Source organism: Macrobrachium nipponense, chromosome 9 (genome assembly GCF_015104395.2).
Source record: "Macrobrachium nipponense isolate FS-2020 chromosome 9, ASM1510439v2, whole genome shotgun sequence".
Classification (NCBI taxonomy): Eukaryota; Metazoa; Arthropoda; class Malacostraca; order Decapoda; family Palaemonidae; genus Macrobrachium; species Macrobrachium nipponense.
Window position 1 is genome coordinate 8,840,884 of NC_061110.1, and position 14,574 is coordinate 8,855,457.

Here is a 14,574-nt window from a genome sequence, read left to right on the forward strand (position 1 = left end):
GTTAATTACATCATTTGTTAATAATAATAGTAATAATAATAACAACAATAGGCTGTACTATATATATGAGTGCTTTTCTCTGCTTGTAATGAGTGATACTGATAGCAGGTTATATCGTATTTTTGAGCTGTCTTCCTGAACAAATGAATCCCTTCTTAGTAAGCAATAATGATAATGATGATAATACATTTGTCTTTCACTGACTGTCCATGGCTTATTAAAGCATCTTTTACGATAATAATAATAATAATATAATAATAAATAATAATAATAATAATAATAATAATATGCTGGAAGTAAAACTCTTTTAAACATGTTTTATTAAAAGATAATAATATAATAATAAAATAATAATAGGTTTTAGTCATCAAGAATGAATGTACAACAAAGATACACACATAACCACACATACACACACACACACATATATATATATACATATATATATATATATATATATATATATATATATATATATATATATATATACATATATATATATATATATATATATATATATATATATATATATGTATATATATATACTATATATGCGTGTGCTCATGTGTGTATCTTTGTTGTACATTCATTCTTGATGACTAAAACCTATTATTATTATTATTATTATTATTATTATTATTATTATTATTATTATTATTATGGCTCCTATCACAGTCCTCCAATTTTTCGACTGGGTGGTATTTTATAGTGTGGGGGTTCCGGGTTGTTTGCATCCTGCCCTTTCCTTAGGAGTCCATCACTTTCTTACTATGTGTGCCGTTTCTAGGATCACACTCTTCTGCATGAGTCCTGGAGCTACTTCAGCATCTAGTTTTTCTAGATTCCTTTTCAGGGATCTTGGGATCGTGCCTAGTGCTCTATGATTATGGGTACGATTTCCACTGGCATATCCCATATCCTTCTTATTTCTATTTTTCAGATCTTTGATACTTATCCATTTTTTTCCCTCTCTTTCTCTTCAACTCTGGTGTCCCATGGTATTGCGACATCAATGAGTGATACTTTCTTCTGGTTTGACTCAGTAGACGCTGTCAGCATGCCGCCCAAGACTTCCGGAAAGGCCGCCAAAAAGGCTGGCAAGGCTCAGAAGAGCATTGCCAAGGGTGATAAGAAAAAGAAGAGGAGGAGGAAGGAAAGTTATTCCATCTACATCTACAAGGTACTGAAGCAGGTCCACCCTGACACTGGTATCTCCTCCAAGGCCATGTCCATCATGAACTCCTTCGTCAACGACATCTTTGAGCGCATCGCTGCCGAGGCTTCCCGTCTGGCCCATTACAACAAGCGCTCTACCATCACCTCCCGGGAGATCCAGACTGCTGTCCGCCTCCTGCTGCCTGGTGAACTGGCTAAGCCACGCCGTCCGTCTCTGAGGGCACCAAGGCCGTCACCAAATACACATCCTCCAAGTAAACTGACAAAGTTTTGCTTGGCAGGCATTCTGTGATCCTAGAAACGGCACACATAGTAAGAAAAGTGATGGACTCCTAAGGAGGCAGGATGCAACCCGGAACCCCACACTATAAATACCACCCAGTCGAATTGGAGGACTGTGATAGAGCCATAATAATAATAATAATAATAATAATAATAATAATAATAATAATAATAATAATAATTATTATTATTATTATTATTATTATTATTATTATTATTATTATTATTATTATTATTATTATTATTATTATTATTATTATCGTAAAAGATTCTTTAATAAGCCATGGACAATCAATGAAGAAAAATTTATTATTATCGTTATCATTATTGCTTACTAAGAAGGGATTCATTTGTGTGTGTGTATGTGTGTATCGGACATTTAAATAAACATAACATTTATTATAGCAACGGTTTCTGGATAGACGTAGGGAATAATAAAAGAATTGCCCTAAGACAATAATGACAAATTTATTCTGACGCCATGACCGCCCTAAACGATTACTTATAAAGGATATAATCATAATTACTTCTGTCACTTTTTTTATTATAACGAAAAAGACTCCGTCACAAAAATACCGTAACATGCAAAAAGGAAGTCCCTCAATTCCTTAATAGTAAAATGTAAAACTAGTCAAAATGAAATAAAAAGTTAAAAACTATATATCCAGCTTGTTTATATATATATATATATATATATATATATATATATAATATATACATTAATCATCTTGCTCTATACCAGCACGGGCTCTTGCTCACAAAGCAGCCCGTAAAAATAACAGCCAACCTTGGAAAACCCCTCAATTTGTAAAATGAACTCTTAGTCCAGCGCGAGAAACTGGATACCCTGATAACCGTTCTAATGCCCAAGGTTCTCATGCCCATCGGGGGCATCCCTGAAAAGTGAACCGTTGTTGTCCTGACAGGCGGAGCGTATACGATTCCAAAGACGAGGCGAAAGTGGGCTAAAGTTAGTCTTAACGAGATTTTCCCCCGCGTGACAAACACCCGCCCACATGTACGCCATGACGAGTCAGTCCTCCGTTTTCTATTGCAGCTATGAGGGACGGGTTATCTTGACGCGCCTGCGCGCTTGATAGACACATACACTCCGATGCGTACACAGTGCTTGCAGCACTGGTCGGTAAGTTACCGTGATTTGATATGACTGGCGATTTCCGCTACGAAATATCGGTTGTTTCTTAAATCAAACTACTGTAAGTGCTGTTCAGCAAATCTGGCTGGTCGATCTCTACGGGAGAACCTTATATTCGGGAAACGGAATCCTTCCACTTGTATGTAAAATACCTCTGCATGACACCATCTTAAGAACTAAACTTCTTTACCAATTTATTCGTATTTACTCTGACTTTAAACCTTGCATTCGATTCGGTGAAATCTTTAATTTGTATCTAAAAGAGGAGAAGGGTGAAACATTGCTGGAAGGCCAAGCAAATACCCCTGTATGACATCAGCTCAAAAAAAAAAAAATGCGCCACAGTGGCGTGATCGGTATGGTATTGGCTTGCCACCTCGATGGCCGCGAGTTCAATTCACGGGCATTCCATTGAGGAGTTAGAGATGTGTATTTCTGGTGATAGAAGTTCACTCTCGACGTGGTTTGGAAGTCACGTATAAAGCCGTTGGTCCCGTTGCTGAATAACCATACTGGTTCCATGCAACGTAAAAATGCCATACAAACAAACAAACAAGCCACCTTAAAAAGCGCAATGTCTATGACAGTTCCCTCGGGTTTATTGTGACTTTAAACCTTATATTTAATTGAATTAATTCTTTTCGCTCGTGTCTAAAAGACGAGAAGGGTTCTGGAGCATCTTATAACCTACTGAAATCCTGACAGCAGGTCATGAATGAACCTAAGCACAGTCTCCTGGGGAGATGCAAAGCGACCTTTTCGCACAGGAAGAATGCCCAGCCTGGCATGCCCAGGGCACAGCAGCTGCCCACGGTTTGACAGTCAGCAGAAGCAACCCCCGCCCCCGCCTCCAACCCAAACACAAAGGGACGACTGTACCTAATGAATGATGGGCCTGTAATGTTTTTGAGGACACGAGGAGGATCTTTGGATCGTCATGAGGACAAGTTGCTTCGAGGAATCCGAAGACGTTGGGGTTATAGTGGAGCTCCAAGTAGTGAAGACCAGAGGTGTTTTGATTAGGTTTCTGCGTAAGGAATTTGGAGTGATCGTAGGTCATGGTGAAAAAGAGTCTGTGACGAAAGAGAGAGAGAGAGAGAGAGAGAGAGAGAGAGAGAGAGAGAGCGCTTTCTTTAAAGATCATTCTTAGCTCTGTTCGCTTAGGCTAGGCATGAATTATTATTACCTGGTTGTTGCTGGATCGCTGTGGATTGCGAATACGGTATATATATACATATACATACATAACATACATATATATCTATATATATATATATATATATATATATATATATATATATATATATATATATATATATATATATATATATATATATATATATATATATATATATATATATATATATATATATATATATATATATATATATATATATATATATATATATATATATATATATATATATATATATATATATATATATATATATATATATATATATACAGAGAGAGAGAGAGAGAGTATTACTGATTTAATCTATAGGATGGTAAAAATTTTTTGTATTGATCAATCACTTTTTATATTCTCTCTCTCTCTCTCTCCTCTCTCTCTCTCTCTCGTCTCTCTCTCTCTCTCTCTGGCCTTCAAGATGATGACGTAAAACTCCGTAACGCAATTATATTAAAGAGATATTCATCCTTTGGTTAAGAACGTGTTTTACAGAACGCGTTACGCGTGTGTTGCTGCAATTTTTTTCGTTTGTTTACCGTATCAGTCATTTTAACATTAAGTTTTGGGAGCGCAACTAATTGTCTGAAGATATATATATATATATATATAATATATATATATATATATATATATATATATATATATATATATATATATATATATGCATTAAGTTACAGATCCCTTTAATTTCCAATTCGCTCAACCTCGGAATCAATGTATTTTCATATATATGTTAACCGAAGAGGAATTTTTTTTTGTTGATAATAATTTCGTCCTCTCAGTGGATTCGAACCAACGCGTAGAGGAGAAATCAGGACTTCAGTGATGATACCGACTCGGCCAACGGTGATGTGATAAAGATTCACACACGCACACACACACACACACACACACATATATATATATATATATATATATATATATATATCTATATATATATATATATATGTGTGTGTGTGTGTGTGTGTGTGTGTTGTGTTCTGTGTGTTTGTATAACTACACCAGGTTCAAACCATAAGCCCGAGAATATATACACCTAACATCCATAACTCAGTATCTTGGCAACTACTAAGTGTTACCTCCTGTCTAGCAAATATAAGGCCACTTTTCCGCATTAGAAATATATCTTATCGGAACTAAATGGATCAGGCGAGAGAGAGAGAGAGAGAGAGAGAGAGAGAGATAGAGGGGGGGGGGGGGGGGGCACGATATACCACCATTTGCCTGATTACACCCAACACTGCAGGAAAGGTTATAGTAGTAACTTTGGCTCGTAATCTATGGCTTATGATAAGTGATGAGGTTCGAGTACATTACCGTCTAGCTTTATGATTGGGAATGTTGTTTTAGCCTTGCCCCCCCCCCCCCCCCCCCCCCCAACCCCCCCCGCCCCCCAAACCCCTCCCCCCTACCCCAAGAGATCCGTTGCTGCCCTGTTCTTGTTTGTTTATTTTTTTTCCTGCTATTTACGTTACCTTTTTTATTTGTTGGTGTTGTTGTTGCTGATGATGATGAGAGAGAGAGAAAGAGCAAGAGAAAGAGAGAATGCAAGCACCTGACTTGACAGAGAGAGAGAACGCACCCGTGTGATATAGAGAGAGAGAAAAAGAGCGAGAGAGAGAAAGTACCCATCTGCCGTGAGAGAGAGAGAGAGAGAGAAAGAGCAAGAGTGAGAAAGCACCCATCTGACTTGAAAGAAAGAGAGAGAGAGAGAGAGAGAGAGAAAGAAAGCAACCATTTGACTTAAGAAAGAGAGAGAGAGAGAGAGAGAGAGAGAGAGAGAGAGAGTGGTACCTGGTCGAATCTCTTTTTATTCTTAACCATCCTAATCTGATCTCATACATTTTGAAGGAGTTCTGGCCCAGGTAAGCTGGAGGCCGGATCACGGCTTGTTTGATAATATAAATATACTGTATTTATCAGTAAAAATTTATGAAGGGTCATCCAGGAAATACTTATGTGTTTTGCATTTAAGTAAATGTATCATTGTGGTGGACACCACTGTATTCATAAATAAGAATTTATTAAAGGTGATAACAAATTTATGACAAATCAACCCATGAGAAATTGTATGATCAATTACTTTTATTCAACAGCATAAAGACATATTAAAACTATCACATCCAGGAAGAATACTTACATTGCAGGTGTTTATACTTACTTTGTAAGTGTTTTATTCAAGTAACATAATACATATTGTATTCATCAGCAAAAATTTATTACTGGTAAAAAAAAAAGTATGACCTTCATGACAAGCGGAACACAACAGTTTACTTCAGTAATATGATATTATAATTATATTACGATGGACATTTTATTCATAAATCAAAATGTATTAAAGGCTAAAAAAAAAAATTGACACATTCGAGGCAAACGGACCACAATATAAAGTAATATTATTATAATTATAATATTACGATGGACATTTATTACTCATAAATAAAAATGTATAATATTACAATCATAATATTACGATGAACATTTTATTCATAAATTAAAATGTATTAAAGGTTAGAAAAATTTATGACACACTTTTGACAAGCAGACCACAACAGTTTATTAAAGTAATATAATATTATATAATCATGATATTACGATGGACATTTATTACTCATAAATGAAAATGTATAATATTATAATTATAATATTAAGTTGGACATTTTACTCATAAATGAAAATGTATAATATTGTATAATCATATATTACGATGGACATTTATTACTCATAAATGAAAACGTATAATATTATAATTATAATATTAAGTTGGACATTTTACTCATAAATGAAAATGTATTAAAGGCGACACAAAAAAAAAAAATATGACAAACGCGACGGGATAGACAGACAGACAGACAGACAGACAGGCAGACACACAGACAGACACACAGACAGCCAACAAACCAGTAAGTGATTGATGAGGGAAGAGCACTTACGACTTGGATTAGACGGTAATCTATCATTGCGGTTTGATTAATTATGTTATATTCTGAAATGCTTATAATTTTTCATTAATGTCTGACGGATGAACTCTGTTGAGCGACGAGATTTGCCCACGCGAGGAAGAACTAATCTTTTAATTAGCATTCTATCGACTGGACTGTTTTGGGCTTTTCATAAATCCATACACACACACACACACACACACACACACACACACACACATATATATATATATATATATATATATATATAATATATATATATATATATATATATATATATTGTTACGAAGTGCCAGGTATCTGTTTACCATTTATCAATTATTACCTCACCAAAAGCCAGACACCTGAATGCCTGAACCCTCATAACACGTTTAAACAACTGAATGCTCTAAAGGCAACAGTGATCCCTTAACACTTACCAGTATTGCAGAAAATCAGACTAAGTTCATCAAAACAGGTGTGAGGTAATCTTGTAAGTAATTAAATTAATCAAAGGGCATCACTCCATCAACAACTTTAAAACTCTAAGTATTTCCCTGATTTCAGAAGTCTAAGTACTTCCCTGGTTCTAAGTTACTTCAAATAAATTGAAGGAAAGCAAATCAATTACCACTCTATGTTTCTACCTAACATAAATATAATCATAATCATATATAAATATACTGGTATAAAAATAAAACCACTCATAAAAATTTTAAATACAAAAATTTATTATTAAATTCAAAATTTATAAGTGAAATTCACAATATCAGGGAAAATTACTGTTACTTGAAAACAAAGTAGTTTAATTAATTCTTGAATCAAAATTAAGTAAAATTAAATTAAAATTAATTTATCACAAAATTCAAGAAAATTAATTCAATTAAAATTCAAAAGTGTTAGGCAATAATTGAAATTAGAAATTAATTCACAAGTACTAAACAACAATAAATCTTGAAAAGAATTCTAAGTAAATGCAAATTAATTCACAAGTGTTAAATTTAATTAAATGTGCAATGATTAAGCAATGAAAATAACTAAGTCAATTAAATTGTGAATGCAAATGAAAATATAAAATAAAAAGACACACTTCAATAAGAAAATGAAGTAGTGCACAAACAATGGAACAAACACAAACACAAAAATATGCAATGTGTGAAAGTGTAAATCTTTTTCACTCAAAAACACTGTAACCAACAGTTTTTATCAAACCTTCACAACCATCTGTTATTAGTTAACCACAGTTCCTATCAATTATTAGTTAACCACACTCCCTATCCATTATTAGTTAAACACAATTCCTATCCGTTATTAGTTGCAACTAATAAAAATATAACATTTTACCTTTTTGGTATACCAACTTCTTAATTTGCTGCAGTCTTGATTCACACTCATAAAAACCAGGCGCCGTTACAAAATCATGTTTGTTCAGATTCCACAAAAGAAATTAAATAACACTAAGAAATATCAAATATGAAATTCTCACAAGTTACGAGTGACCAATTTACGTTACGTTAATATAATCTCAATGATTTCGAGGGAGGGAGAGAGAGAGAGAGAGAGAGAGAGAGAGCGAGAGAGAGATGTTAATGCCTCGAGGTTCTATGATAGAGTAAAATCTCTTCCTTGACAGAAGCTGGAGAGGGCAGATGTCAAAAACGTTCTGGGCACGAAAGCTTCCAGAAAGTTCGAATCTGATGCAATCTCACATACAAAATGTGCAATTCCCACGTGGGACTTGACAAAGACATACGCGTACAAGACGAGTCTGTTAAAAAAAAAAAAAACGTACTCTACTCGATCGAAACAGAGGCTGAGCGACAATTAAGATTGACATGTTTTGATAACAACGCAAGATTCGAGCTCGCTCGCTATCAAACGCGTTGACAAAATAGGGAAGCAAACGGAGATCTCTGAGTTCCTCTAATCTCAAAGTGTTGACATAAAAGTTAAACACTCGTAGTTTCGAAAAGACAAAATATATCTCTCTCTTTTTACATTCTGCGTTAATGCATATTCTTTTACAATATGCAATGCAAAATCTGAACACACATTTTAAAACATCCTATTCTAAGCTATCTAGGAATTTGAAAAAATGTTGTAAAATTCTACATGACATTTCAAAGAGGGGAAACATGCATTTTGAAAGTAGCAATATATAATATATATATATATATATATATATATATATATATATATATATATATATATATATATATATATATATATAGATATATCTATATATTTATTATTTTATACAGATATATTCAAACTGGAATATTCCCGTCTTCAAGTAGAAAGTGCCACTCGTTAATTGGAATATTCCCGTCTTCAAGTAGAAATGCCAATCATTAAACTGGAATATTCCCGTCTTCAAGTAGAAAGTGCTATTCGTTGATTAGAATATTCTAGTTGTTAAGTAGAAAAAGCCAGTCGTTAAATGGAATATTCCCGTCTTCAAGTAGAGAATATAAGTCGTTAAACTGGAATATTCCCGTTTTCAAGTAGAAAATCCCACTCGTTAAACTGGAATATTCCCATCTTCACGTAGAAAATGCCAGTCTTTGAGCTGGAATATTCCCATCTTCAAGTAGAGAGTCCAGTCGATAATTGGAATATTCCATTCGTTAACATACCAGTGCGTTAAACTACAATATATATATATATATATATATATATATATATATATATATATATATATATATATATATACAGTGAGTTCCAAAAACGTACAAAAAATACTTACTCTTAAGCAGAGGATTTAATTCCAATTATCTGTTTCGCAATACTGGTATATTCTTTAACCTTCAAAAATCATACAGCGGTTTCTATCGTGTCAGTATATTTGCTTCTGATTATGATATTTTTATTAATAAAATCTAAAATGTCTTCTCTACTGAATATGAAACAAAACAATTACATACAAAAAACATTTAATTCTTTGTTATTAAATACGATTATTCCAGTGGTTATCTGGAATATTGATAATTTCCGGGATATTTTCATTATTAAACTAGAAGCTAAGTTAAGATTATTATCTAAGTGATTAACTGGAATGTTCCAGTTTTTAATTAGAAAATGACAGTCGCTAACTGGAATATTCCCGTCTTTAAATAGAAAATTCCAGTCATTAATTGGAATATTCCAGTCGTTAAGTAGAAAATGCCTGTCGTTAATTGGAATATTCCAGTCGTTAAGTAGAAAATGCCAGTCGTTAACTGGAATATTCCCGTCTTCAAGTAGAAAATGCCAGTCGGTAATGGGAATATTCCAGTCATTAAGTAAAAAATTACAGTCGTTAATTGGAATATTCCAATCATTAAGTAAAAAAAATTACAGTCGTTAATTGGAATATTCCAGTCATTAAATAGAAAATTATTAGTTAACCGGCATATTCCAGTTGTTAAGTAGAAAATACCAGTCGTTAATTGGAATATTCCAGTCTTCATGTAGAAAGTGCCAGTCGTTAATTGGAATATTTCAGTCGTTAGGTAAAAAATGACAGTCGTTAATTGGAATAGTCCCGTCATGAAGTAGAAAATGACGGTCATTAACTGGAATATTCCATTTGTTAAGTAGACAATAGCATTCGTTAACTGGAATATAAGTCTTTGATTTTCAATTCTCTTGTCGTTAATTGAAGTGTTCCTGTCATTTACTGGAATTATATAGTAAACTGGAATGAGTCATCCAGGAATATTCCTGTCGTTAATATCATCGTTATACTTACTACGCTATTAGAATTAACTGGAAAGATACAATCACTGACTTGCATACATTCCAGTCACCAGTATGGAAAACATGGCGAACTGGAAACTGACCAGAAATTCCAACAATTCCAGATCTTTCCAGGCCGAGGCTGGAACATTACCAGGAATTTATACTCGGCACGTGAGTAATGAAGGGAGGGATATTCCAAACCAGGTTGGGAAAATGAAAAGAAAGGAACGAAAATAAAAAATTTTAGAAAAATAAAAAATAGCGAAAATAAAATGTTGAAAACGAAGGTTTAAAAAAAAAAAAAAAAAAAAAAAAAAAAAAAAAATCTCGCGTGAGGAAGATGTTGCAAATTAAAAGGCAGGGCGAAGGGAGGAGATTTCATAATTAATAATTGTTATGGAAAGATGCATTATTTTTTTTTTAGAAGGGCGTGGTCCGAGGACTGCATCGAAGAGGGGATGAGAAATTGGGGGATAGGTAGAAGGGCGAGGAGGAGAGAGAGAGAGGAGAGGGATGGAGATTAGAGAGAGAGAATGGTTGGAAAAGGCAGAACTAAATAATTATTAGAAAAATTGAATTAGAGTGAAAAGATGAAGAAAATTATGAAATTATGAAAAAATAAAAATCAATGAATGAAGCAGTAGATGAAAACGAAAATGAGAAATCCAAAAGGAGGAGTGGAAGGCATATAAGGAAATAATCGAAGAAAATTGGGAAAAACGAACAAGAGTAGAGACGATAACGAATGAAACTAGAAATTAGCACACACACAGAGAAACGATGGAGGGAAGAGAGAGAGAACACTGAAAGAACGTAGAGGGAAATAAAACAAAATAACACGTATATGTATATAGTATACGTCTATAAACATACATTAATGTGTATGCATGTATATGTGTGTGTGTCTTCAAGCAAAAATGTCAGTCGTTAGATGGAATATATGTAAATGAATTCCTCTGTTAAAACAGGATACGTCTCAAGTATAAAAGGCCCATTAAAAGCACTCTGTTTAAAGCATATATATATATATATATATATATATATATATATATATTATATATATATATATATATCTATATGTTATATATATATTGCAATATACATATACATATATATACTTATTGCCAAATTATTGCCTGATATCCTGATAAAGAGGACCCGTAATAGGTCATCAACGGGGTAAAATGACCCGCTAAACGTTGAAACGGATAATAGCCAATGGTTAATCATCTGGAAATAGGAAAAATATGATTGGACGGAAGTGGGTGATAAATGGAATATTGATTACAGGGAGAGAGAGAGAGAGAGAGAGAGAGAGAGAGAGAGAGAGAGAGAGAGAGTTATATTGCACGTGGAGTCTCTCTTGATTAAGTAGTTAAAGGATTAATGTGGGGAATATTTATTGTCTTGTTTTTATTTATTTCTATTTATTTTATTTATCTTATTTTATTTTTTTCAAGAGGAGGGGTGTTTTGGGGGAGGGTTTGAAGGTTTGGCTAGACAACCCCCCCAAAAAAAACTGTCATGAAACAAAAAAGCAGTGTCGAAATATAGAAATAACATAAAAATTTATGTCATTTTAATTACAGTAGAATGAAATGGGTAATGTGGGAATAATAATTGTCTTGTGAGTATTTCTTTTCTGACTGTTGTTATTTTAGCAGTAATGAAGGAATATATATATATATATATATATATATATATATATATATATATTATCTATATATATACTAGATATATGATATATGTATATATATATACATATATATTATATATATATATATATATATATATATATATATATATATTCCTTTATTACTGCTAAAATAACAACAGTCAGAAAAGAAATACTTAAATTTTACGAAATAAATTGAAAACTTGAATCAATGAAGATCACAATCTTAAAATATCCTGACCCATTTTACTCCACTGTAATTGAAACGACATAAATTTCATATCATTTCTATATTTCGGCAGTGTTATTTTCATGGGGGTTGTTGGGGGGGGGGATGTCTAGCCAAACCTTCAAACCCTCCCCCAAAATGCCCCTCCTCCTCCAAAAAAAAATAGATAAATAAATTGAATAAAAAGGAAAACAAGACAATTATTATGTAATTAAAATAACATAAACTTTAAATTTATTTCTTATTTCGACACTCGACATGCCTTTTTTTTTATGGGAATTAGGGGGGGGGGGGTTGTCTAGCCAAACCTTCAAACCCTCCCACAAAACGTCCCTCCTCTTGCAAAAAAATAAAATAAAATAAAATAAATAAATAAATATATAAATAAAAACAAGACAATAAATATTCCCCACATTAATCCTTTAACTACTTAATCAAGAGAGACTCCACGTGCAATATAACTTTCTCTCTCTCTCTCTCCTCTCTCTATCTCTCTCTCTCTCTCTCTCTCTCTCTCTCTCAACTCAATCAATCCCATCTATCACCCACTTCCGTATATGTATATTGCGCACACACACACATATATACATTAAATATATTATATATATATATATATATAATATATATATATTATATATATACATATATATCATTCAAGCTACCCAATCCTTTTAATATCTATTCATTTACCTCCCAATTGATATATTTTTTCATATGTACCGAAGGGGAATTTTTTAATTGATATATCGTCCCCCCATGGGATCGAACCACCGTCCAATTAAAAAATTCCCCTTCCGGTACATATATGATATATCATTTGGGGAGGTAGTGATTTAGTATAAAGGACATTGAAGTTGAATTGATTATAAATGGATCACGGTTCGATGTGATAATTATCCATATCTACATACATATATATATAGCTAAAACCATTGTTTTTAAAGGGCCTTTTATACTTGAGACGTATCTGTTTTAAAAGAGAAATTCATTTACATATATTCCATCTAACGACTGACATTTTTGCTTGAAGACACACACACACATATACATACATACACATTAATGTATGTTTATAGACGCATAACATATACATATATGTGTTATTTTGTTTTATTTCCCTTTACGTTCTTTCAGTGTTCTCTCTCTCTTCCCTCCATCGTTTCTCTGTGTGTGTGCTAATTTCTAGTTTCATTCGTTATCATCTCTACTCTTGTTCGTTTTTCCTAATTTTCTTCGATTATTTCCTTATATACCTTCCACTCCTTTTGGCTGTCTCATTTTCGTTTTTATCTACTGCTTCATTTATTGATTTTTATTTTCATAATTTCATAACTTTCTTCATCTTTTCACTCTAATCAATTTTTCTAAATAATTCTTTAGTTCTGCCTTTACCAATATATATATATATATATATATATATATATATATATATATATATATATATTTATATATATATATAATATTCCAGTCAGCAAGAGATATAGACTTCTGGAGGGTCCATGATACACTTTTGTTAAAAAGGCCAAGTTTATTAATTCGTTTTTTGCTGTTAATAAACTTGGCCTTTTTAACATGTGTATCATGAACCCTCCTGAAGTCTATATATATTATATATATATTCATATATATTATATTATTATAATATATATATATAATATATATATAGTATGGAGTAACAGCTGCGAGGCCATTTACGAATCTCGTCCTTTACTAAAAAACCCAAACCTGGATTTTGCCGTTTATTTATATATGCGTCGCGTTCCAAAGCTTCGTGATTCAGTTATACATATACTGTATATATGATATATATATATATTATATTAATATTATATATATATATATATATACTAATATGATATATATCATAGTATAGTATATATTATGAATAACTGGATCACGAAGTATATAAAACGTGATGCTAGGTATAAATAAAGGTTTTTTGCCACGAAGGAAAAAATGAAAAAGCAAGATAGCCAAGTTACTTTCGGTCCTGTTCGGACCCTTTACTGAGGCAACTGATTTTACAGAGAACAACATAGTCAAAAGAAGGCTTAATATACAAACTGACACTAAGATTAGCAATAAGGGCGATTTTCACTCTACAGAAAGGAGCCGCTGAGGGTAGCCACACCTTGAAGGATACACGCAGTAAACAAGTGATTCTTCCAGAAAACAGTACATTTTGAAAAAACACGGGAGCATATACAATTTAATATCATGAAT

General features: G+C 32.7%; 1 pseudogene; it reads left to right on the plus strand.

The window, feature by feature from the left end:
* Window positions 1–1,035: 1,035 nt before the first annotated feature.
* LOC135218521 (histone H2B-like) lies at window positions 1,036–1,434 on the plus strand (annotated as a pseudogene).
* Window positions 1,435–14,574: the final 13,140 nt, after the last annotated feature.